At 44.6% G+C, this 26,836-nt stretch overlaps 1 long non-coding RNA gene across 1 annotated transcript in view; it reads right to left on the bottom strand.

Annotated features, from left to right (window-relative positions):
* LOC143303503 (uncharacterized) overlaps positions 1–26,836 on the bottom strand; it is a 206,404-nt gene that overhangs the window by 37,634 nt on the left and 141,934 nt on the right. Inside the window, exon 4 of the long non-coding RNA XR_013059892.1 lies at positions 5,324–5,563. This is a non-coding gene — a long non-coding RNA (uncharacterized LOC143303503). The remainder of the gene's footprint in view (positions 1–5,323; positions 5,564–26,836) is intronic.

The raw sequence follows: 26,836 nt of genomic DNA, 5'->3' as shown, positions 1-26,836 counted from the left end.
TCTCCGCTTCGCGCGTCCGACTGCTCGACTGCCTTTTGCTTCGCCTAGGTTAAGGCGAGCTCTGTTCCTCAGCCTTACGGATATGTTGCGCCGTGTTGCGGTCAAGGCGTGCACGCGTCAGTGAATCGATTCCAACGATCGTCGGACGTGACTCGAAAGCGAATCCGGTGGTGCGCGGTTTCCATCCCAAGGATTTATATTCGGCGAGGATTAGAGAAATCGATTCCTTTGCGACGAGGTTTAATCCGCGATTGTACATATCGTTCGATCGGTAAATACAACAGTTTAGGTAACATTTTTGTCGCGATACTTCTTCGACTTCTTTCGCTATCGACACGTGGCGATTAGACGTGATTGTATTCGCTTAATCGTTGAAAAATTTCTCTGACTTTCTATTGTGTTAAGCATAACGGTTACATTGTATGCAACCGAGATCATAAATAGGATATGTAAGACGGCTTATGTTAAAGATACGTTATTTTCGATTTTATTTCTGATAAAGTCGGCTGAGAATTTCAAATACTCGGAACCATTAATTTCTTCGACCAGTTCCCTGCATTATTACACGCATGTATATGAAATTTCTGGAATTCGGTATCGAATATCTTTGTGATATTACAGATAATAAATAAATTCCTATGGACACGCGTGAAACGAGACATGTAATACCAGTGGAGTAACGGAGTAATTAATCCGACAAGGTCAATCTAAAGGGTACAAGAAATCGAAGTACACGTAGAGGTAACAAAGAGTGGGCCTGTATGGGTGGACTAGAACAAGTTACTTGCTACAAAAAACTACCTTATCGTTGCTGGAAGAAACTCTTGTTCCGAGCAGACTCTAGCGGACTAAGCGAAAAAAGGAGACTGGTTCTACGTTTTAAACATCAAGATCTTAAAATAGCTGTGTGTCGAGTGTACGCGGAACACGTATAAATAGTCGTAGCTAAGCTTTATCAAACCACTTATTGTTTTCTATTTCTCTATTATTATCCATAGAAACGTAAGGAACCTTTTTTTCCTCTTTTTTTTTTAGAAAAAAATGTTGAAGAGGTTTATCGCGAAACATGTCGTTAAAAAACCGCGTTGTACAGCAGAGGTAAGGCTAATCGGACATTTAGATAAGGCAAAGTAAGCAGAGATTTTTAGCTGAATCCGATAAAGAAGAAAGGAACGGGCCGAAGCCGCTGTTAATTATCGATCAATCGCGATTATACGATAGGCGCTAGTTGGTAGAAGCACCTGGCTCTGTATCATCGCGACAAGGATATCAGGGATACTCTATCGGGTCTGTTGGGTTATACGATGCACTAGGAAGTGCGCCTTGTCCTGACAAATGTGATTAATCGACACCAAACACGGCGGCGGGTTGCTGCATTCGCAATTAAAGCCTGTTAATAAAGCACCAAGGCAAATCGTTTCGCGCTCGCTGGAATGTGAAAGTTAGATAAGTCGATGGGCTTTGCTTTGCCCTGTGTACATGTATACGTGAAGCTAGCGCGCTGACGCGCGCGCACGCCAACACTAAGCCACCTCATTATCGGATTCAGTCTTAATTGAGATTAGTTTCGTTAACGAGTTCGCGGCCGAACCAGTTCCGTAAACCGATACCGGGTCCTATGTAAATGTCATTATCACGATCAACGAGCTGGAATAGAGGTCCAATTAGGCGTTCGAGAGCGGAAGCTGGCTCCTTTTGGCGTCGATCGGTTCGAATCCACCGCGTGCCGCTCCAGTCTTGGCTAATATCGCTGTAGGTGTTGTTTTTTCCTCGCGTGATTGATTTTTTCCTTCGCTTTGGTTCCTTTACGCGAGCAAAAGGGGCCAAAGGTTGGAACGTTCTTACTTTTAAAACTGGATAAATCTCACGGGCCTCGCTACACCGGCGATTGACTTTTATTGCTCCACGATTACTACCGAAGTCGCAGAGTTTATTATCTTTTGCTACGCGCAATTAGCCGAGGTAGCCTTTCGTAATTCTGGTAGTTTAGTTTCGTTCTACGTCTCAGATCGATGGAGGTACAATGTTATTTCTCCGCAGGTTCAACCCATTGGACTAACGCTACCAATTACGTTATGTCCTATCGTCGACCATTATCAATCGTATGGAAGAAGCATATCGAGGTGCGAGTAGCGATCCGACCTCGTTCAACCGAAATTACATCCACGACTAGCCCTTAAAACCTTCTATACGTCCCTTCATTTTCTTCTTTCGTTGCGCGTCAACGCACTCGCACACGATGCTAATATGAAAACGCGAAGCGTCCGAAGGACGCGGTGAAGCGGACCGATTTTTCCGAGTGCAGCAGCACCGGCCGGTAGACAGAACGAACAACCGTCGCAAGTGCGCGAGTGCGTGAGGTATCTACGACCGCTTCCGACGTCGTAAATCAAGATGACCGATTCGAGAGGAGGCCCTTAGTAGCTCGGCGTGTCTGCGACCTTCTCGCACGCTGCCTCTCGGCTCGGCGAAATAATCGAGCACGTTCCTGCGTTCCACGTCCACACGGCAGCGTGTCGAGGATGCTGGCCCCTTGGGCGGGGTGAGTGCATTGTACAGTTAGGATTTCGAGCGGCTGCGGCCAGCATAATGAGAGAAACGTGCTGCCCCCTGGCCTGGCCGTCCCGGCCTCCACATATATTCTCCCATCGGGAACCTCGCGAAATCTCGTTATTCGCAGGCCTGGCGAACCGATCTCCATCGTAGGTACGAAAAATCGCTCGCGCTAATTGTTTCGAAAAACACCGCAAGGCCGCTGACCGGATCGACCAGTCCCCTGGATTTCGCTTCGCTTGGAAAACGTACGCGTTTCGTCGAGAATTCCTGTCTACCGTTCAAACCGGCATCGTGAGAACGAGGTCGAAGGATTTTCCAATAGCGATCTTTTCGTTCGCCACGTTATCGTTATTAGTCGGAAACCGGCTGCCAAGAACGCGGTTTTACGAGCTGGCGTGTGTCAGTTTTGTTTCGCCCGTATGCGCTTGTCTCTTTGGATTTATTTCGTTTAGAGCGGTTGATTGGACAGGCTGTTTGGCTTGGTAGTTCGATGGAAATTACCACGGAGAGGAGGCAGAGGGAGATTCGGCTTGTGGGAGGCGTTCTCGTATACGAAATAAGGCGTTCGAAGGTCTGACGAATAAGGACGGGAAGGGTGATTTATTTTAGGAATGATATAAGTTCGATTAAAGATTCTTTTGAAATTGACTTTTCTTTCTTTCGAGTCGAACGCGTACGCTAATCGGCGAGAAGTTAATTCGAGCCCTTTAATGGAAAAGCGATCGTTATCCGAGACGATAATGGCTCCTTTGTCTGAAAATAACAAATGTTTGAGATAGATGGAGGCTAGCGTACGCGAACAGAAATACGCGAGAGGGTATCCGAGATTAATTGAGAAATCGATTGTACTCGTCCGACACCTGTTGACGCGCAGGAACACCAGCAAATCGGGCAACTTAATTAATCCATCATTGAGAGAATAATCAAGTGTCGGATAGTCAACTAGAAAATAACGAGGGGCTCTCGATTACTTCCGAGAGAGGGTCGTCTTCCAGACGACGAAGGTCGTGGCAACGAGAAGAAGAGAGGCGATCGAGGTATCGAGAATCACGCGTCCAACATCGCGATAAAACTAGACGCGTTCGAAATGCAGCCATAAATGGATAACACGTACGGCGGTTCAATTAGTAACAAAAAGATTGCGAATTGGAATTTGATATTGAACGAACAATCTTGAAAAATGGTACTTATTAGATGATCTTCCGGCGCTTTCATCCAATAATTTCGAAGCATATTTTTCCACAAAAATTGTAAAAAATCTTTGTTGCATTCCAAAGCAAGATTCCTCGAATTCGCAAGATTCTCTCGAGGCGAAGGAGCAACGACGTTGCTCGCGGTTATAGCTATCAAAAGACGAAGCGTAGAAAATATTTAATTCTCGTCGCGAAACGTGTCGCTTTCGCCAGGCACCGCCCCGCGAGCAATTCTCGAAGAATAGCGTTCATTGTCAGTTTCGTCGTCGACAGGGCGAGGGCAATTTCTAAACGAAGCGGCGTGGGCTGGCTATGATTGCGTTGCGCGAAATGTCGCAAGGAATCGTCACGCCCGCGCAAGGACTCTCACCGGGGGCGGGCCGATCATGAGGATCCTCGCGGGAGAAGCTCTAACGAGCGTTGCGTAACCGCGGGCGCTCATTAGCACGTCGAGATCCAATCCCACGGCTGAGCGAGCCGACTGACTGACTGACTGACTTACTGACTCGGTCCGGAACGAGAAGACACGACGTACACGTTGCGAAACTATTCTTGCGCTTACCAATTATGCCAACGATTCATTGTTGGCCGCGCTTCCGCGTGGAAACGCATCGAAAATTTCCCACTGGATCGCGTTGCTGCATCGGAAGGCGAAAACACGCGAGCGAGCGAGTTCGCCGATGAAAGTTTCGACTTTTACAGAAGATCGCCGGTGAAGGGATTGCTTGTGCTTACGTCGTGCGTTTCCTCGAAACTTTTTGGAAAGTGCAGTATCGAGAAACTTTGAATAATTTTAACGACTTCGCAGAAACGAAGAAAGGGTCTCCCGTAGACGCGGTCAAGACACCTTTTAAATTTCAGCCATTCGCGGCGCATTGAATCGACAACGAACTCCTTCCTGTCATACACACACACACACACTCTGAGAGGACGGTTAAAACCGTTTTCCTATTTTTTTCTTTAAGGAAAATAGTTCTCGCAAACGCGAGATCGAGAAAGAAGATACGGATAGCCTTGGATGGATGTTCCTTGTTTGACGCGTGGAAAGTGGACAGGTGGGATGCGATAACAATAGTCAAGGACAAGTCAGAGTTGGTGGAGGTAATTTACATTCATGACAGGGACGACGTGACACGGAATTTGATGCGTAAGCTACAGGCTTGTGGGTCGAGGTTTGGGAACAGAGGACTTCTTTGTACACAGGATGAAAGAATTGCTTGTTACGCCGACACGTTGAATTCGACAATTTTTTAAATGAATAGCAGGTTTAACTTGCGAAAAGCGTGTCGACTTTCGAATCTGCGAAACACCTCCGCTAGCAAAAATATAACAAGCCTCGAGCAAGTCGAACAAAGATTTCGGACAGCTTCGTCTAAGCTATACCGTACGATGTAACGCGCATAGAAAGTCGATGACGGTGAACCACATTCGGAGGAGGATGAATCTAAATTGACGCGACACGTGGCCAAAGACACGAAGACAAGTGACTATGCGCTGCTGTGAATCGTCGGCTGGCTGGTTCGCGTGTTATCTAGCCATTCGATGAAACAGCACGCGGAATATGGAGCGCTTACCCTGATCAACGTAACGGCGGTCCACTTAGCCTGGGTAACGACCGACCCGGGGCATCATCAGACCGTCCGGCTAGGTTGGCGTGCATGGCGGTTGGCGACCTTTACGCCATGGGACCACTGTGTTCTATTTGCCGGCAGATTGAAATTCCGCTCGTGGCTTGGATCGCAGTGACGCTGGCTGGACGGTTTCTCGTAGCTCTCCTCTCGAACCCCGTGTCCGCGGCCTCTCTCGAAAGCATTCTGTCGAGGTTATTCGATGTGTAAACAGAGAAAACTCGTGGATAAATTGTAAGAAAAATGCAGAAAATATATTTAAATAGAAGCGTAATTATAAGTAAGAATACAGTTTGAGCTGGTCCAGATCCGCACGCTAGCTGTGTTACCCAATAACTGAAAAGCCCGAAGCCAACGTCGCCTGTCTACTATGGTCTACTGTCTACTATCTACGTCGTCTATGGTCTGTCTTCGTCGCAGTCTTTCGTCTACGCACTGTCGATGGCTTCGGTGCTTGAGAAAACTAAAAAGACCAGATGTAGAGTTTTCTTAGAAGTGGTGACACTTCAACACATTCGAATGTAATGGCGAGCTAACGACTGTATTTGCAATTCATCGGACCGGCTTAATTGCGTATCGTGCGCGGCGTCGACGTCCGCGGAATAATTCATACGCGTTTAAGCCACTCGCAGCCTTCCGAGTTTTCGTATTTTTCCGCGCGGCGCGGGTCACAAGATCATCCGGCCGCGAACGCTTTGTTTGCTTTGGCTCTGACTCAAAACGGCTTTCTACATTGCGGTATCACTCGAATTCGATCACGTAACCGTGTTTCGCGATCGTACGCGCCTGATTTCTTTCGTTGGAGTTCCATCCTCTCGGTACGACGAACGCGCGCGTGCCTTGTAGAACGTCCGAAAGGCGAAAAGTACAGAAGAGTTAAATAAAACGTCGGCGAACGACGTTCATTATGGCATGACGTAATATTACGATCGTCTGCACGAACACCGTATACACGGCTATCTGTAAAAGAAAGGATACAACAAATAATTAACATACTCTTAACGTACGTAAGTAATTTACCTGGCCTTTTAAGTTCGAACAAATTCCCTGTCATGTTTCTCCAGAGGATTACTCGTATCTCGAACCGCCCACGCCAATTACCGCGGCGGCCACGAAAATCTTTGCTCACGATCTCCGGGTCCATTTTTCGTCACGTGTCAATGCTGCACGCTCCCTTCGCATTAACGCTCGTGTCAGCCCAATGGAGATTAATTGCTCGCCCTTCTCAGCTGCAATTACAACCGATCGCTGACGTACTTTTTACCCTAACGGCCACGAGGCGCACGTGAAAACAGCCTTTCAAGGAACGCGATATGGTTCGGTGCGCGTACGAATTGCCGGCGAAATAATGGTGCCGTGAAACGAGCTACGCGTCGATCTGTGGCTGCCAGAAATCTCCTGTACGAATTAGTGATGGAATTCGATTACGCGAGCGTGCGGTTCGAGAGGGATACGACGATGAAGATTGATGAAAACGGCGATTGGATCGTTCCGAATACTTCACGCTTAGAATACATTGGAGTCGTTAGATCGTACCGATAATTCGATCCTCGTATTATACCGAACTCCTATTTCTAAATAAAGCGTGACTGAGCTTCTTTCTTTTTTATAGCATAGCCAGCGAGACTATTCGGCTACCTACCTTTGAAACCTACCTAATATGTATCTGTTCGTATCGCTATTACGTTTGGACCTGTTGTAAAATTCTTACCCGTTAGAAGAGATATGTTTTCGATGTCGTAAGGATTGGAGCGAAGCGTGAAGCGCTGCATCACTTCTCAATTAGCGTCAGATAAAGCTACCGGGGAAAGCGAGATCGATCTTTTCCGTTAATGGACTTTTGAAATTTAGATATCATCTTTCGACAGATTGCTCGGAATACCAACTCTTACTGAAATACGAAATCTGACGCATAAATTACATTGAAACTAGTCGATCGTTGAACGTGACTGGTATCAATTTTCAGTGCTGTTCGACTCCGGTCTCGCTAAATTTCGCGCTTTTATCGATTTCTATTGTGCAACCTTTCGAAGACAGCACGATCCATCTTGCCAAGGATCGGCCCTTGTTTCCCTCGGCCGACCGATGACGGGTTACAATGTCGAGTTCGCGTTCAACGTTTCCGACGATAACTTTCACTTTCTTTCACCACTTCCCTTTGAAGTTCCCGGAGACCACTATTTCCTGTTATAGTTTCTTCGCAACGACCGGCGTTCTTGTACTCGAGAAGACCAAATATCGGCGTTGCGATCGAACAGAAGTCGGATTATCGCTGCGATCGCGATCGTCGGCGATGTCTGAGATCGCCGACTGTTAGAACAACGGCATTGCAAACGGATAAATCGCCGTGGAACCACGACTTCAAGTACCTTTTGTTCGTCTTTTCTCTACCAGTTGTAAAGCGAGTAAAACTGTGTCGAAGTTGTCGGATCGATATACATTCGTGTTATTATATAAATTCATTTCGCTGTTAATAACGCGTTATAGGTGGTGCACAGCTATTGTAATTATCTCGAACGTGAATCGCGCGTGTCATGAAAAATGTAGAAAGAAACGAAACAGTGTCGGAATCTTAATTAAGCCGTCGCTAGTGTGAAATAATTGGTAGGCGAATTTACTGTTCCTCCGATGTCAGATAACATAGATTTCTCCTAATTAAACATATGGCAGCGAGATTTGTCTATCGAGTCCTTAAAACCTGAAATTAGGCTGATACTTTTCAGCAGATACGACATGAAATCGATTCCACGTACTCGTAGATTTTTACGTAAAGTGTCGTTGTCGATAAAAACGTTGCCCGTAAATTATTCAAATTTCCTTACAAACTTTCCAAGCGATCCCGCGGTATCTTCCAGCGGATATTCTCGCGTTAGAAAATTCCGACGCGAGTCAACGATCGATCGAGGAAAACACGGAGGTCACCGTCCGTTCCGACCGAAAGGAGACCTCCAGGATCTCGAGGGGGACAGGCACGGCGACTTCGACAGGGAGTGGAAGCGTCGTTGATAATTATCGACGAGGCTGATCGTGCGTGAGAGCGGAAAAATAGCGAGCAACGGGACAGGTCGGCAGCGGCGGGCAACTGCTAGACCGCGGCCTGCTGTCGATGTCGAATGAAGACGTCCTGGCTACGTTCCCTTGCCTACGTACCAGCGGGAATAAGTGTGGGTAATTTGCTCGACTGGCTAGACCACTTGTTTTGCGGAGAGCACCGATGCCGTTTAAGAGACCGTGCCAGCCAGCTAATGCACGCGGTTCGTCCCTGTGTTTGCACGCGACCACGCGTGTTACACGCGTGTGTGCGTCAGATTCTACGTTTGACCGCGTCTCAGCGATGGAGAAGGAAAACGTGGAAAGTTCGGAGGCTGAAGGTCGTACGAAACCTATAAGCAAGAAACGAAGCAAGAAACGTAGAGTTGTAATAACTCTAGCTGAAATGTCGAATGGTGGAACGTGGATTTTTAGAGCGCAAGTCGTATCGTGCGGCCAGGATCGATTAAAATTCGCGATTTTCGAGAACCTCAAGGTGGTCTAGTTTGTCAAGACAGGCGAAAAACGTGGTTTTTAATCGAGCGCCGGAGTACTCGATAAAACGAGATTGAAATGTATTCTTTTTTTCGAAAAACGAATTAGCAGAGACCGTTGCGTGTCACACGCGAAGTAAGAAAGAAGAAAATAGGTGTCGAACATGGAATAAGGGCAACAAAATATCTAATTGAAATTCTTAGATCAGTTGGACACGATACCAAAGGCAATTGGCATGTAACGATTTCGTGTTTAATAGAGCACTGTGAGGCACAGCTGGTAGAAAATCATCGTTGAGATTATTTTAAGATAAAGGAATAATTATTTAAGGTCAGATCGCGTATATAAAGTCGTTCGTTTTGAGTAACGCGTACAACGCGTAATGCGAAAGTGAAATCGAAAAGAAACTATCGATACCGCGGTATAGCGTATTGGCAAACGCGAGCAAAGAAACGAGAGCGCGCGGTGTTCCTGTTCGACCTCTGGCGACTCCCTTCAAGCACACAGAGAGCCATGCGTCAGGAAGACCGGTTAATGGACACGGAGGATCTAGCGGCAGGTTTGCCTTCCCCTGTGCCGTGCATTTAAACAACAAGGGCCGCTGGATAGAATTAATGAGGCACCAGTTTCCAGTAATGTTAGCCATGATAGGATCAGCGGATCAAAATGCAGATTTGTACGAGCGAAGCGTCCGGTACCGGTTCGATCACCGCTGAAACCGCGTGTACGTTCTTGTGTTTAATGGCTCGGAAGCTGCTGGGTGTCACGAGGGTCAACCTGGATGCATTCAGAGCTCGCGATGGGGCGTTCGATCCTCCATTCCTCGATTCTTCGACCGATGCCGTTCCAAAGAAACAAGAATCGCTTTGGACGTTTGAAATTGCACGACGATTGAAATCAGAGTTCGAGAAACTTGCGTACCTGTGTATTTTTATATTGGAAATCCGATGCGTCCGATAAGGCTTTCAGCTTTGAAACTTAGGCAGCCCTATTTATTCGTATCGTTGGCATCGACCAAGAAAATCAAAATAATTGATATTAATTAAAGCAGCAATGGCAATTCTACGCGATGTGCATAGTATATAACATACGTAGGTGCGTGGTATCTAGCGGTGTAAGTACCTACATAGAAAATTATACGATGTATTGTTGTCATTGAAAGACTCGCGGCACTATCTATTCAAACTTGTCAGATATGTATATGAAGTCTTTCTAAGATTATGACGAACCTACAGTTTCGAACGATGCTTCGAATGACTTGACGGTTTTGTACCGAGTAATCTGTGACGTGCCATTTCCATGAATTGAATCCTCTTTGTCAATGGAAATATTTAATGATTAATTAATGAGCGTCATCTCCGGTGTAATCTCTACTCGTAGTCATCTTTCTGCTCATCGTCTCTAGTCTGATTCATGTTGACTGTACCGCGTATATTAACTGGATACATTGTTGCACGTAGACAAGAGTCAACCGTTTAAAAAAATCTAATTCATCTAATCTAATACATGAAATGCAACCGCGATATACGAGTCCATGGTACAAGAAAGATTCTTCGAGCTAACCCTTCGACCCGTTTCGCTTCGACCAAAGGCCCTGTCCGCTCGTCACGCTGCATTTCAACCTCGGTCAGCTCGTGCGGCAAGGTTGTTGCATCAGGAAACTTTGTTCGGAGTACAGAGAGCTGCCGTTGACCCGTGAAATTGCCCGTTGAAAATTTCCCGAACGCTCGTCCGCGTTTTCCTTGTACGCGCACTATCACGCAGCGGCGCGCCGCAGCGATCAGCCGCTCCGTCTACGTGTATAATGATAGATATCACCGCATCATCTATTGTAACGCGTGTAATGAGAATCGCAAATAGGCGTGCAATTTGATAAGCTTGTCAACCACCGTTACGGTTCGTGCGTACGCAGAATTGAATAGGGACTACAGTTAGATCGAAGGGCAGCAACGCGCAGACAGACGGAGACACCAAGAGAAGCTTTTTCGTACGTTACCAGCCGTATGACAATGAAGACGGACTAAGAAGAAACGCGTTTGAATATAAAAGAGTAGAACAGAAACAGTTGCGATTTACAAGGCGTGGGTGGATGGTAGGACCAAGGTGGAAGTAAAAGTGCGTCAGAAACGTAGAGAATAAAACAATTCCTATAGAAGAGTATTTCGAAAAAAATACAAGAAAAGGGAGGAATGGAAGCGAGTTTTATAATTTTAAAGGAAACTCGCTAGCGAGAATCGAGGAGATGTTGTTGAAAGAACTTATCGAAGCAGAGTAGCCTTTCACTGTTCGTGTTTTAACGCCGTTTTTTTCTTTCTTTCTATTCGTTAATAGCAATATCTCAATTAAACAAATATTTCATACGTAAAACGTTGACAAGAAAAATGTTCGTCGGAGAAAGTGATGTAAATACGTGGCGGTAGTAGTAGAACGGCTATCTTGTTCCAAACGTAATTGTATTCAACCTACTCGCGTACGCTTGGTACACGCATTATTGCATCTGTCCATTAAATAATGATTTTATAACGTTTTAAAAGGTTATCTAAAGATCGACGTATCATATTCAGGAAGAAAAAGAATCGACTTAGCTGTTCAGATCGTTGGACAGGTATCAAAGAACCCGGATCTTTCGTTTATTGGGTGATCGTAACAATTAACTGGTAGGTATAGACCGCTAATGAATTTCTATTTTTTTAACAATGGTGAATTAATCGTTATATAACCAGCGTTTCATTGCCGATACGATACGATAAACACCTCGAATGACTAAAAAATGAACACAAAAATGTGCATTACCTTCGAGAAAGGAGTACGACCTCGAACATAAACTCTAATCCATTGTAACAAAGCGAGCTGTCAATTTTACAGCCAAAGAAATTATTTAATCCGACGGACGTTCCTCGTAGAGTTCCCTTTGGCATTAGTTTACAAAAATATCTCTCGTTACCACGTTTCGCTATCGTTCGCAATTTGGAGCGATATCGATATAAACGCGCGATCAAAGATGGAAGAACGATGGAACTCCTCCGCGAGACAGCAATAATTTCCGCGCGAGCTTTTCAGGATCTTCGTTAAACGTTGCGAAGTGGCGTTCCCGTTAGAGGAATCCAGCCGCTATGAGGAAGCAATGTCCTTTGTCTTGTCAGACGCGTTTCCCCGCTGAAGGTTCGGACTTCTCGCGTCCCGGGGAATTCATAGGTTTGTTATGCGCGCGATTCCCTTCCGATGCAATCTCACCGCGTTTTATGTTCTTGCGCCGGCCACCGGAGAAAAACGAATCGCACGAAACGTGGCCTGTCCGACGCCTGTAAAAACGTGGAAACGTGAACGCGCTACCGTTTCCCTATTTCTTTTTCACGGCGTGCTTCGTTTTCCAGCGGTCTTCGATCGTACCGTGAACGATGCAGCGATTCTGCGGCTTCCGGAGTATCACGGAAACCTGGTGTGTAACGTCACAGGGAAGAACAATGGCGATCGCCGGTATACAGGGTGTGTACGCTGTTAGTTAGCAGCGTTTCTCTCGCCAGTAACAGATTTCTGAGAAAACGGATAGAAGACGAAGTTTTTTCTATTTCTCGTATACAAAGCGATGGCCTGAATAGATTTCCTTGATTATTCGCCGCGCAATCACCACGCCATGAATGAATAACTTTACATTCATATATCTATACTATTCCTTATAAATAATAATATACGAATGCATTTAAAACAGGATGTACGATCGTACGATGTTTTATGACTCCCTGAATAATCTTGCACAGATTTTTTATACTCGTTCGAGAGATTGCGACGATACGATAAATATTAAATTCCCATTGTACCTATTATATTTCTCCATTTTCTCTTCCTGCGATTTAGAAATTAACATAAAAGCGTTATATCATCGATCGACGGAACAACTCTATAGGACAATCCGCAGTCGAATTAATTAACCTTTAAACGCGTTCGATAAATTAAAAATCTCATCGATCTGTACAAAGACGGAATTCACCGAACTGGTACCATATTTTACTCAACTTTCAACGGTATATTTTTTTGTTCCGGTAGCTGCAAAGAGTTAATCGAATCTCATACTCGAAGAATCGCGAAATATCGCAACCCAAAATCTTCGCTTTACCCGATCGACTCAAAAAAAAAAGACGATATCCTCGAGCACTTGGTCCCACAAATGCCATAAATATCATTCGTTTCAAGGCTCTCCTCTTTTTACTAAGCTACATCGAGCGACCTTTTCCTGCTGACTTATAGCTATTATCATGTTCGCCGAACAAGCGAAAATACGAAGCGATAAAAAAAGCAGGAAAACTCGGGAGAAACTCGTCGATCGTAGAACGTGCAAGAAAGAAATTCGTTCGAACGGCGATCTTACGTAAACTTCGGAACAAATCTGTTGCTCGATGGTATAGTACGCGTATGTATAGTCGACCGTCACTGTGTTTGCAGCGTCGATGTGAAAGCATAGAGCGCGTATAGTCAACGGGATGAGACAAATTTATGAAACGCCGGTATATTCATTGTACACGGATCAACTTGCAATGAAATTCCACCGAGTTGCATAAGGATTTCCTGGCTGGAGGATCGGTGAAAGCCGAGACAACGTTCTCATTATGACCTTTTAGCGTTATAGTGGATTATTTTTATGATAATTATCACCGTTCCTATTGCTACGAGATGCGAACGTTCGATGTATTTCAGACAAGTTATACGTGCAATTTGCAATTATACGTGCAAGTTAGTGGTACAGGCTACGAAGAATAATAGCAGCGGAATATGTGTTTCGATACTCAAGTTATTCAAAAGTATACAGCCATTGAATTTGCATCTTTCTATAGACGGATATAATTTAAATTACAAAAAGTTGTCGCGCACGAAACTTCTGTTCGATCGTGCGTATACGTTTCTTTTTTATAGGTGACGGTGTTTCGAAATTTATAGGCCCGTTTCCATTATCGAAATAAAATATCATACTTTTTAAGTACTCATAGATGAGTTGTTAAAAATAGAAAGAAGCAATAAACTTTCACTCTGTTATAGTAATTCCGTTCTCTAAAAGTTTCCCAACTTTTACGCATAACGTTATCGCGAACTAGAACGATTAGTTTATCATCTAGCCAATTTATATTCTATTCGCAGCAGCGTACAATCATTTTATCGCCGTTTCCGTGTATTCGATGGAAAATATATAATGACGTTAAATGCCCCGATAAAATCCAATTGACATCGAATATTATCAGCTTAGGAAAAGAATTCTCCTACAGAGAATTTACAATCTCATAAAATTCTTTCGAATTTCGATGCCCCGGCCGTTTTGTACGAACGTTTACGACCAATTGTGTAACAGAATCCGTACAATCTAGCGAACGCCGGTATAAAATCTGATCTCTGCCGGTAGAGTTTCGTTCATCGCAATCGCAATCGAGTCAGAGCCGTACCTGTGTAGAGCAATTGAATCTCTGGCTACGTAACCGTTATATGGCGCCACTAATTGTCTCTGGAGCTGCAGAAACGCGAGGATCGCGCGCAAGAACCAGTTTCATAATCGAGGTGCCACTTTGAAATCAAAAGTGATTCAAGTACGCGTGACCGTGAATTGGATTCGAAACTGATTCCCTCTGGACGCTTATAAATCATAAAGCAAGAATCGCTACGCGATTATTTTCCCGTAAAATAGTCGGTGCTTTATTTGCTTAATTTTTACAAGAAAACGGTAAAACGAGTTATTCCCGGAATTTTATTATCACATTTCCAACGCGGTATTCCCTCATTGACAGAGTCCAGAAGTCCGTCTGGTTCGTGTCTAGTCCGCGTTGCATTATAAGAATTCCAATTTGTTCTACAGATAATAGATATTCTATCTATCTCTAATTATATGTACACAAGAACACCGCCGAAGAATCAGGATCTCAATTACAAGAGCAAAAACACGCGGATTCTATCTCGAATCAATCGCACATTGTATAGAAGCTATCCTTATTCCATCTATCATACAACGAACAACAAATATTTTAGCGGGTTAATTAAAGTCAAGAAAGATCATTGGAAGAACAGTGTCTAAACAGCAAAAAGAGAAGAATGCGATACCGGGGAGAGGGAACGGACACGAAGAAAGCAATTGGCGTGCCAGCAAAACTAACCGCGAGCGGATTCTAGCGCTAGTGGTACAAAGCGCGCGTTAATTACGCTGATTGATTTAAGCTTAGTCGAGCAGGATTTAAGAGGCTCACCAAGGCGCATAATACTCCAGGTATCCCGGTGTCTTACAGAGTGTATTTGCACGCGAGTGTGCAACGCTGCGCAAGCATAATTGCACCTTCTGTAGGAACGCGCGCAGGGCGTGCCTTTTGAATCATGTTCGGTTTATGCATGGAATTATTAAAATGTAATGTACAACAGTTCGACGTGATAAATCGAAGGTGTTTTATTTACAAGCCACCTGAGCTATGCATCGTCCCAATGTTACAAGAGGTCCGTGAATTTAGAGCGTTATAGCACGTAGAATGCGCGTAATAGGAAAATTGCCAAAGAAATATTTGCCCGAATCGACCTTGGCAAACCTTTGATTTTCTACGTGGCAGCTCTCATTTTAAGAAAGGCGAAATTCTCTTGCTTCGAACCTTTGGTATTATACAGGGTGTCTGGTTTAAGAGTATCTACCACTTTTGTGGCATTCCAATACTCCAACGAACAGAACGTCTCATATCTGGAGAACGTGCTAGCCAGAAAATCGGGCTATATGTCCGTATCCATCGATTTACGATTGCAAAATCGAGGTTGTGTCTGATTATTAAGACATTATGTATGGACCGGACGTTCATCTCGTTGGAAATACACGTCTATGAACGTTTCTAATTATCGAGCTGCAATTAACATCAGCTACGAGAGTATGCGATGAAAGATCCAGGCATTCGTTTAAAAATTTTAATGTCACCTTTATTAGCCTTTTCGGGGTCACCGTAAGGCCAAGTAAAAAAGACACAGTATGTCTCCCTCGATAGCGTACGATGTTTGTGGCAAAGTTAGGCGAAACACCCGGCATATATATACGTTCGAACTTTTTATTATGCAAATACGTTTAGCAGGACTGTGATTGGGAGTGGCGATTAGGCCTGTTCCGATCCATGTTCTCTCAACAAGAATGCAACGAGTAGACCCGAAATTCCGTTAAGCGTATCCAATCGGTGACATCAAAGAGCAGCGAAGAGCATCCGACTGACCTAACGTGCTCGATCGAAAGGCTCACCCGTCAATTTGCATCGGTTGCGTTCGTCTGGTTTCCTGCGTGTTGTCTCCGCTTCGGCGAAGCCTCTGGATGGTCAGGACAGCGGCGGTACGGCGACGCAGCAAGATCGACGACATCCCTGAATTTTTAGATCAGTCCGATAAGCAACTCCGCCCAGTGAGAGATCCAGTTCGGATGGATCTCCCGCGAAGCTCGAAAAGACCGATCTCTTCCCGACCGATCGCTGGAGGCCACCGCTTGGATCGTTCCTCCGCGACGTAAACTTCAAGCCCTGGAATCGCGTTGATAGTAATTGAGATGTACGCGTCCTTGGGGTTGGGACGTGACGCCGCCGCGCTGCGCCGCGCCGCGCCGTGGGCATTATTCGCCACGGTGAAACGAGAACACACGGTCTTCTTAATTAAGATCTAATGGCGGCTTCGGCCGCTGTTATCTCGCACCGCCGATCTCAGGAATTGATTTCCCCGTAGAGGCCGGACCAGCTGCTATCGCCTCTATCACTGTTAAATCTTGCTTCTTTTCGAGGCAGATATACGTACCTGCGGAACGTTGTACCTGTAATTGGTCTCGCTGGCTCGTGGATACTTCTTCGGCGTCAAGCGACTTCGGTGTCACGCTGCGAAAAACGTTCCGTCGAATCTTGATTTCTGATCATAGTTTGCGTAGTTGCGTTCACGCGTCTATGGTTTCCATGGTAGAACTTGCGTTTACGCACTTCGCACGCAGTTTGCTAAGTCTTGGTGCAAGGAATATAGCGCGTTCTCTGTACGTACAAACCCGATTCGCTGTTTTTTGCTGCATACGTTCTTTAGCCTCGACCGCGTTTGCCTCGGAACTTGGCTCATTTCAATCCATTTGAAACTTAAACGATCTTCATCGATAACGCGTAAAAATTATTACTCCGACTGATGCTCGTTACACATACGTTTCTTCGTGATAATTGCGAGGCCCACGGAACGAAACCAGCAGGCCGAACCAAGGCGAACTGGAAGCAACCAGTTCCACCTCGTCAGGCAAAGTTTTCAGTGCAAGTGACGCGGCACGATTTACGATCAACAATATCGCGTCCGCCCTTGTATTTATGATTTACAGGTGGTTCACTTGGAATACCTGTAAATCCGCACCGGGTTCAATAGCTATCACCCTCGTGAGAAGGAGAAGAGGAAACGCGAGAACCTCGAGCGTCGCGGAATCACGTTCGATGAAAATTCACTCGCCAGATTATTTGTTATTCTCTGTATTTCATCGCTATACTCGTAGCAAGGCGGAGCTTCCTGCCACGCTCCATCGTTGGGGAAGGAGAACGATATCTTTTACCTTTGACGATGAAGACGTAATCCGCGATGCAGAGGTATCGTATAAATGCAAATTCCAGCCGACTGTTTCGATGACGCGGTATCCTTGACAGAAACACTGGGTTTCTCAGATCGGTACTATCCAACCTTTCTCGAGCTTTCGTCTTTTGTGTAAAAGTGTCTTTAATCGGCATCTAAGCGACCTAAGTTTCAAAGTTAGCGATCGGTCCTTCTGAAAAAATTTCATTTTCACCGCGATCTCTCGTGCAACCCAACAAGAAGCAGAGGAGGAGAGAAAAAATGTAATGAAATTTATCCAGCAGGGCAAAAGCTCACAGAACGCTTCTAACAAAGAAAGGAACGGGCGAGCAGCTACGAGTACGCGAGCTGAAAATGCACGGCGAAAGATCGTACTTTTTCCTGGTCGACACACACGCGCGCGGCTTGTTGCGCCGGTTATTTACGACCGAGCGGTTTATTGAAAGTGAGAATACGATTGTTACCGTGAAAACGTTTGGTTGGTGCGGCTCAAATGGCCGGACGTCCGCGTGTAAAGCCGCGTTATTGTTTTATGGGTACCTGGATTTCTCGCCCTCGAAACCAGGCATAATGGAACCAGTCACCATCAGTGACAGATCTATGAGCCTGCCGGGACATTCGCGAGTTTTCGATGACCTTTCGTCCCGAAGGGGAAATTCTGATTACGCGAGTACCGTTTCACGCTCCCGCTGGCCAAGTCTTTCACGACGATCGAGCGTACAGAATCTACTTTTTCTCGAACTTGAGAAGTTTCGTCGAGATAACGTAGGAAATCGACGTGGAATCTTTGTTCGGGTTCGATCACGGAATTTCTAATTCCCGCTGATCCCCCAGGCGGTAATAATGAAAATGATTTATGACACAAGAATACGTATTTTGTTCTTTTCTTTGCTGCGCGTGCTCGTTCGAGCCGAAGATTTTTGTCGGCAATAGATGGGAATGGAAGATTGCGTATGTAATTGCGTGTGGCTTTTGGATCCTTTTTGTTCTTGCTTCTTAGCGTGAAATGAAATTCTATGGTATGATATCGAGACTGAATTTGAGAGATTCCTAGAAACTATCTGAATTTTTCTGTCACGCGATGAAATTTCACGGATAACGTTGAACCGCGGAACGGGACGAGACCGATTAATATTTGGAAAAACGTAAGATTTTCTATTCCATTCCATTCCTTTTTATTCTTTTCGTTTGAAGTTGCAAACATTTCGAAGAGTTTGAATTTCATCGAACTTCAGATGGAACGATAGCGACATAAACTGGTTAATATCCAGTTAACCTCTCTACATTCTGAATACTATCGCATGAATGTTTTAGCGATGAAGTAATTCCTTTCTATTTTTTTTTTTTTTTTAAAGTGAAATAAGTGGAAATCAAGATACGCGACTAAAGATAAGATAAATTTTGCTAGTTAAATTTTATCTATTTATTTTCATTTGAAACGGAAACGTGCAATTCTCGTGAAAACCAGGAAATTTTCATTCGTGTAAAAATAGATGTAGAAATTTTACACCATTTAGGATCCAGATTAACTTAAATTCCTCGTTATCCATCTTCCAGAAGAATTGCTCAACACACAACTAGAGATAACTCCTTCAAGTAAGCTAAGCTATAATTTTCAAACGATTACAAAAGGAAAATAATTTTATGAGGCAAAATTAGATGGTTTCACAATGGATTCTGCATATGCCACTATTATGCATTTCGTGCACCTATGCAGTTGCAATTGCACTCATTTTGGATGGAACTCTATACTCCGGAATGGAATTCCGCTGGCAAGAGTGCCAAGATATTGCTGCCGAAAAATGACTGGTAACTGAAAAATATCTTCAAATTTGCGAAACGACATCGAAACGATATTAATTTTTACTGTGATTGATTCGATCGTTAAGTAAATCATCGTTGTATGCGTTTGTTTCGTTGTAAGTTTGAACTGTATTTAATTAAACTCGTATAAACGTTTCATTTGAGTAATACCGAGGCTCGAAACGACCCAATACTCATCGTTCCTTCGTTTCTTTTCAAAGCTCGGAAGTCACCGTAAAGAGTTAACCCGAGCAAAGCATAAACAAAAGGCGAAGAAGAAAAGAAACTAAACTACTGCACATTAGAAGATCTGAAAAACACTATGCACACTATACACTCAACAGCCATTACCAACTCGAACATCTCCGCAGTTATTTATCCGATGGCAGCTCTTAAGTGTAACACCGTTGTTGTCTAGCCAGCCGACTGTCAGCCACGATTGTTCGGATTCTTAGCTCGGTAGAGGCAAGCGATAATGGGTTCAATGAACTTTCCAACATTCGTTAAAAGGCTTCTCTATCTCCCCGTGGTGAAACACGCGCGTCTCAAATGTATTCAACGTTCTTTGCGTGTAGGTGTAACTCGCTTACGCAGTGGCGAACGTGTATGCATTACCAGCGGGCAGCTTTTTGCGCTCGTATCAGTAATAGTAATCAGGATTTACTATCGTGCGCCCCGTTATTGCACCATCGCATCGGCTCGAATAACTGCGACAAATGCTCTGAACGCGCAGCTCGTACCAGCGAGCCTCCGAACGCCGATACACGAACCCCGAAGGCTGAATCCCTAGCCACGGGCGTTAACTGTGCACGAAATTGTTCACGGGGCTGACCGGTAAATCGATGACTCGCGCGTTATTCTTGCCTTAGAATCGGGTTACCGAATAACGAGACTCTGCTGCTCTTTCCTCCTTTTCACCGGATAGCGATTCCACCTGTCGCGTTGAAAATCTCCGCGCAGACTGCAAATCTGCCATCGTCCTTCCGATACAGGTAAACGATCGTAGGAAAATATTTGCGACTGTTTGCCTTACGGCGGTTCAAAACCAATTCCTTTACTCGCTACTCGTTCTCCAGCTTCCTTCGCTACCACTTTTTTTTAGCGTTGAAACGAAACAGAGACATTGCTGTTCGCTTACCGATCGAAATCGGTATCCTTGCATTTTCGTACGGAGCACTGAATTTCGAAAAATAATCGTAAACATAATGGATGCACGAAGCAGCGAACAGCTGCTGTCGAACTCGGATCGAGCGTGTCGTAAAACGGTCCGAACCTCGCGTTTCGACTAGCGTGCTCGGCAATAATTCCATCGCGTCGCGGCTCGAAGACGGAACGAAACGACGCAAACTGCGAGGGGTCGATAAAGATTCAATTTCTCGGATGACTCCCGGAACGGTAATTGGTTGGTGCGCAAATGCACGTATTACCGGCAGAGCCGCATTCGGGGAAACGTTCCCCCGGGAGCCCATAATTGTTGATCAAAGCCTCGGCCCCGCCGTTTATTACGATTCTCGCTAACAGAATAAAGAGGCTACATTACGACTGTTATGTAAGCCATTTATCATAGCCATGCGGCACGATAAGAGGTGTTAACGTCCGTCTGGAAGGCTAGCCGCGAATCAAAACGCGCGCATCATCCTGCGAAGGCTTATCCGGCTAGAAGCTACCGTCGGCGTACCGTCATTTGCCATGGTAATTTTTTTTTATCGGCGAACGATACGTATTACTGTGGTTAGACTCGATCGGTTTTCACGGGCCGATATACGCTGGGTTAGAGATTCGAACGAGGATGGAGCACGGTCGTACAGTAAAGAGGAGATGGATGTTTTCTCACGGGTTTATCGCGTGATTGGTGGATACATCGCGTGATAGGGGCTGAGAGTCCGCACGCCCACGAATCATGCGGAATGAACGGGTTTTTCAGGGAGCATGTTGAAAGGTTTCTTAGAAACGGCGATATTCTAAGTATACGTGAAACCTTTGTATACAATAGCGTACCGATGCTTTTATGGCAGAAACAGCGAACTCCGATAAATTGAAATATAACGTAGGAACAGTGGAATTTTCTTATAACACGAGGATACGTATTACATTGGCCGAAGAACCAGATACCAGGTTCCCCTACCATTGCATCGGTTTTTCCAGGTTCTACGGTAACCAGATGTGCTTATAATCTTTAATGACGCGTTTGACACGGATACGCGTAATTTAGCGGGCGCGCTCGCGACTTCGCCAAAGGTGTAACAAAGCCGAGGCTCGGTACGCTACGCCGGTCGTGTACATATATTTCGTCGATCAACGGCGATTGCACGGTATTCTGGCCACAAGATACGCCGAGCACGCGGAACACATTGCGAAAGTGTCGATGCCCGTGTGATCGCCGCTGTGACAAATACTATACGCTCGTGCATCGTGCTCGTGCTCGTGCTCGTACCCGTTTTATCCTTGCTACTCACGAGATATCGATCGACCGTAAGGATCGATGGATTCGTTCGAACGGAGGTCGAAGGTCGATCGTCGGGGTGGTACTCGCGGAATAGGATGCAGCGGTACAGGTTCCGTATACGTATCCAAGTGAAACGGATAAGGGCTTGAGCAAGGATACATCGGATCAAGGATGAGCAAGGCTGGTTAAAGGAGAAAATCGATTTGACGATTCATTAGTTCATTGGCTTTCTCCTTGGTCGAGAGTGTATTCATAGGAAAGTCGAGCGAGCAATTTAGAAACCAGTCCGTCTAGTCGTTCGTTTCTAACAGTAGTGAAATTTATGGACGCGTGGAAAAAGCTTGCTCGCTTTACGTCAGGCAATTGTCGGCCTTTTTTCTCTGTTTGTTTATTCCGCGGGAAATAGATGAGCCCAAGTACCAGAGAGAAGTCAATTTATCGCGGCTAACGTAATTATTTGGACTGTCTAGTTTTTTGTTGCTCGTGTCCATCCTGGACGATCAGTCTCTAATTAATAGTCCACTAATACCAGAGTTACGACACAGCGCGGTTTTGCCGCCTTAGCGTAACTCAGTAACGTAACTTGGATTACGTTAAAATTTGTTTGTTGAATCTTCCGACAAGCCATTCTTCCGAGTTATATTAACTATAGTGTCCGATGATACTCATACGGGGGCTTCTTTGTAAAATATGAGTCGTAAAAGATACGCGGCGTACGTCAACGACTATGTACTTCTCATACATTAAAAATTTCATGGCACCAGATGATGATATTCTAACGTGTTATTACCAGAAAATAAACATCAAATAGCCATCATCAACGTAGTAGACATAATCAAATCGTCAGCGGATAAACTTATTACGCTATTTCGCCATAAATTACATCGCTAAAATTCTCGGACAATTTCACACTTTTACCAGTAAACCTGGTCCTATCTCCTCCACTTTCTTTTCTTTTTACTTTTCACTTTAATTCCTTTTCCTTGTTTTTTTTGTAAAAATAAAAAAAAAAAAAAAACAGCCAAACTATTTCCTATCTTCTGCATTTCGCTTATGCGCACATATCGATAGATAACGTCTGTAGATCTGTAAGTAGGCTTTACCTGTCACGAGATCGCGTAACTCCATCGAATTCACCGACCAACGAAGAACGTGTGTGAAACAAAAAAGGAACATGCAAGTACGTATCCGACCGTGATCCGACGAACCGAGAGTTCCGATCGTTTGGCCGACGCGACGGTGAATTCCGGTGGAACGTTGGTGTTTCGTTGTTGAAGCAATTACGTGGCTAAAGGGTTGAGCCACGCGATCCACGTTGGCCACGCGTGTTAAATCGAACGATTCGCAAGAACGCGTGTAATACGCGGCTCGCGTGCGATCGCGGCCGACGCGATGCTGGAAACGCTTCGATCGTGAAAAATCTGCTCGTATCCTGCCACCTCGTGGCCGCGTATATACGTGGCGAACGCGCGCGCAATCGTTGCAACAGATACAAATGAACGAGCGACTGGCGCGGCAAATCCTACATCCACCGGTGCACAAGCAGAAATAATAGTTTGCCGCGTGGAAGCATTGCCCGGCCTGTAACCGGTATTTAGAGGCATTCCTTGGCTGTCCCGCGATACACTCATAAACCCGGTATGCCTCGAATTATCTTCGTTCGACGGAAAAAAAATCATCGAACAATGCCGTAGTAATATTAACCGGGATCGACACCGGTCGCGCACACACGCTAGCTAGCGCGAGCACGCGCTGCTTTTATCGTCCACGAAACCTTCCCCAGCTCTGATCTGTCGCTTCCTTCTTTCCCCGATGCCTGGTTTTTATTTGGAGGTTGTGCTAGCTTTCTGTATTTTGTTAGACCGCGTTGCGTCCTTTTTCGCTATTGTTTCCTCCTTTCGTTATCTAACACGCTATATTTTCCAATTTCTCGCTGGATGCAGTTAATCTTACGCACGGTAACGTTCGTTCGAACGATTTCATTTTAATCGTCGTGCTGTTTCTGTGCCCGTGGTCTCTCGGTACGGTCTCTTCGTTATCCAGCGTCTCCCTTCAGCCTGAACAATCCAAGTGACCCAGTTCAGGTTCAACGGAGAGGCCTGGAGGCTCGTTACTCGCTCGTAAAGCGTAATCGGCCGAGGTACGTTCGCTCGTCCTCGAGCATCCGTCGAACGCACGGAAATGACAGAATAACTGTACAGAGCCGAGTTGCTTTGCGGTCGCAAGTTCGCGTCCCCTATGAAAAATCCACGAACCAAGTGCTCGTTAATGGAACATTTGCCGCGCGCGATCTTTCGAAGAAAGGGTAATTAAAATTCTTGCCGCGAGATACCAATTACGGAACCAACCGAAAAACGATTATCCGCTCCGTATTATCGTATGAATAAGCAATACGTTGCAAGCGCATTTATCCGAACTCGTCGATTAACAAATAGTTCGTATAATTGGAATTTATATGTTTAATAAGAGTCCGTTAATTCCTCCCGTTGCTTGCGATTTCTCGATTTCTCGTTCGAGTAACAACGGTTCGCGTTTCGATACGTGGATTTCATCGACACGAGTCGGTCGATCGAGGCCCGCGTGTCGTCGCAATAAATGGAGATCACCGATTTTCATGTTACGAGACTTTGATTAATTACTCGGATTATGCAACGCTAGGAGCCCCTTAAATGAAGTTAATTTTAACTGTAAGGCGCATTAGGGTAAGATTTCCGAAACAAATGAAGATAGATGAGGTGTGAAATATGCTTGCATATAATTAACTAAAGAGCAAGGGGGAAAAAAGAGCGAACGTAGGGTACACCAGAGTACACAGTAGGTGTTTGTTAAATGTTATTACCGGGTAGAATCTATGGAAAAATTAGGGTGATTAAGGAAAGATACGAAGTGGTATTAGAGATAGTAAAATGTTAAATTGCAAGATGCTAGGTTATGAAAGATGAGCTATCGTTAATCTATCTGTTGAAAGTACTTCAGCTATAATCTGCCGAAGCTAATAACCTAATCTAGCTAGTTATCCAATTATAGTTTTAATCAATATTAATGGTCCTGTACAAGATACTAATATCTACAAATATCTAGCATCTAGCCAATCTATAGCAAACTCTTAGTAACTACCAGTTTCACGTACAGACTGATGTAGATCATCATTACTTCTTCAGTTAAAGATCTACTCTTACACGAAGCCCGCGTTTCCCACTGCTTTCGACGTATAATCAGAAAAAGTTTTTCCCGATTTATTTAATAGAAACCTTCTTGCTTTCAACATTTTCTTCGTCTTTGTTTTATCGTATTTCTTCCGGTAAACATATTATTACTTTGATTAAATTTGTGTGATTATCCCTATGTACCGTAATAATATTGGCCTTCTTTTTCTTCCTCTTACAGCGCCTATATTAAAACTCTATTAAATTCCGCTTTTCGTAATTACTGTTTATGGCATAGGCCGATATACATGTACGCGACACACCTTTATATTTATCTCTTAATTACTATTACTTTCTCCGCGCGAAAATCTCCAACTTCGGTTAAGTCTAACTCGTTAAGTTTAGCGCGTTGGGCATTTATACGAGGCGTGTCGAGTTAACGATCGAAGGAAGTGCCTTTGTAACGTTCAGGAAAAATCGCAGAGCTTCGATCACCGTGTGAAACAGTTTAAAATTTAAAATGGCAAATGATCAAAGATTGGCCGCGTGCATGCACATGCATGGTCAGATGCACGCCCGATGCATCATCGCCGTGTTGCACAATTTACCGTGGCTCTCCGAGCCCAAGATGGCGCGAACATGACTATAAGAGAAATTGAGAGTTTAATATTTATGAATGGTTAAGAGGAGCAAGGCGACTTTGTATTGCCTTTTTACTATACACAGTGTTTTTCGATACGATGGAACTACGGCAGTACGAAGCCGTTTGTATTCCTGTGTCAGCTACGTGTTTCGCAACCATAATTTTACTTAGAGAGAATAACAATTTACTTAGAGAAATAACAATTTTCTAATCGAAGAAAATTTGTTCTTCGACGATAAAGACGCGAACAGTATTCCTGACTTTAGGCTAATATTATTTATATCTTATGGCGGTGTAGCCGTTCCAAATATTTTCTCCAACAAGAGAACGTCACAACGAAATAGAAAAATACAGTTTGAGTTTAGTGTGTTGTATCCGCGATGAAATATTCGGTACATACGCGCGCGAGACCCGTTGTGCAATGTCTTTTCTGGAACATTTATCTTGGTCCAGCTAGGCAGGCCGTAAGTGAAAAGAATTAATTGCATCGTTTTATGCTCGCTAATATGTCAAAAAGAAATTTCAGCGTGCGTATTTATCGAACATCGCTCACCAGGATTTCTCCATGAAGAATGACGAATGTTAAAACGTTCTACGTTGAATCGTATCGCGAATTATTCCTGCGTATTTTTCTTCGTTATAAAAATCAATGAAATAGATAAATCGCGTAAAACATTCTTCCGAGAGATTTTAAATAAACAGATTAATGAGAACTGTTGCATACCTCTTCCCTTTTTTTTTAGCACAACTCGATTAATCGTATCTCCAAACTTACCGACAGCTGCGATACGAGATATTTGCTGAAGAATCATTAGCCGAGAAAACCATTTCGCAATCTATCGAAAATTCAATTTCGCGTTGCAAAGATCTTTCGAACCAAAGGTCGTGAGTTCGTCAACTCGACCACTTGCAACGTGCAACGCGAAACCATCCCCTACGTGAAACTCGACCCGTCGCGTTAAAAGCCAGCGACAATAGTAAAAATCGTCGTTGTTTGACGTAGGCGAGAGGCTCGCCTCGTTTCGATCCTCGTGTCGAAAAAAGGAAAGAAACGAGGCTCGAAAGAGGTGACTTTGGAGTAACTTGTCAGCGTGATAGAGGCTTTTTGCGAGGCTACGGGGCGCGTTACGACGGAAAACAAAGTAGCCACACTGTGAGATGACTCACGTATTTGGTATTCGTTGGCCGCGTATATGTTCTTTTTTTTCCTCCGTGGACGATATTTGTAAAAGTACCGGCGAGTGCAAGCGCGTAATAGCGCGAACGCGCGCGCACCAAGGCCAATGTAAATTTGTCTTTCGACGTTTATTCGTTGCAAAGCGTTA

Source organism: Bombus vancouverensis, chromosome 13 (assembly GCF_051014615.1).
Source record: "Bombus vancouverensis nearcticus chromosome 13, iyBomVanc1_principal, whole genome shotgun sequence".
NCBI lineage: Eukaryota > Metazoa > Arthropoda > Insecta > Hymenoptera > Apidae > Bombus > Bombus vancouverensis.
The sequence above is the reverse complement of the archived record's forward strand: the minus strand, read 5'-3'. Positions and strand labels throughout refer to the sequence as shown.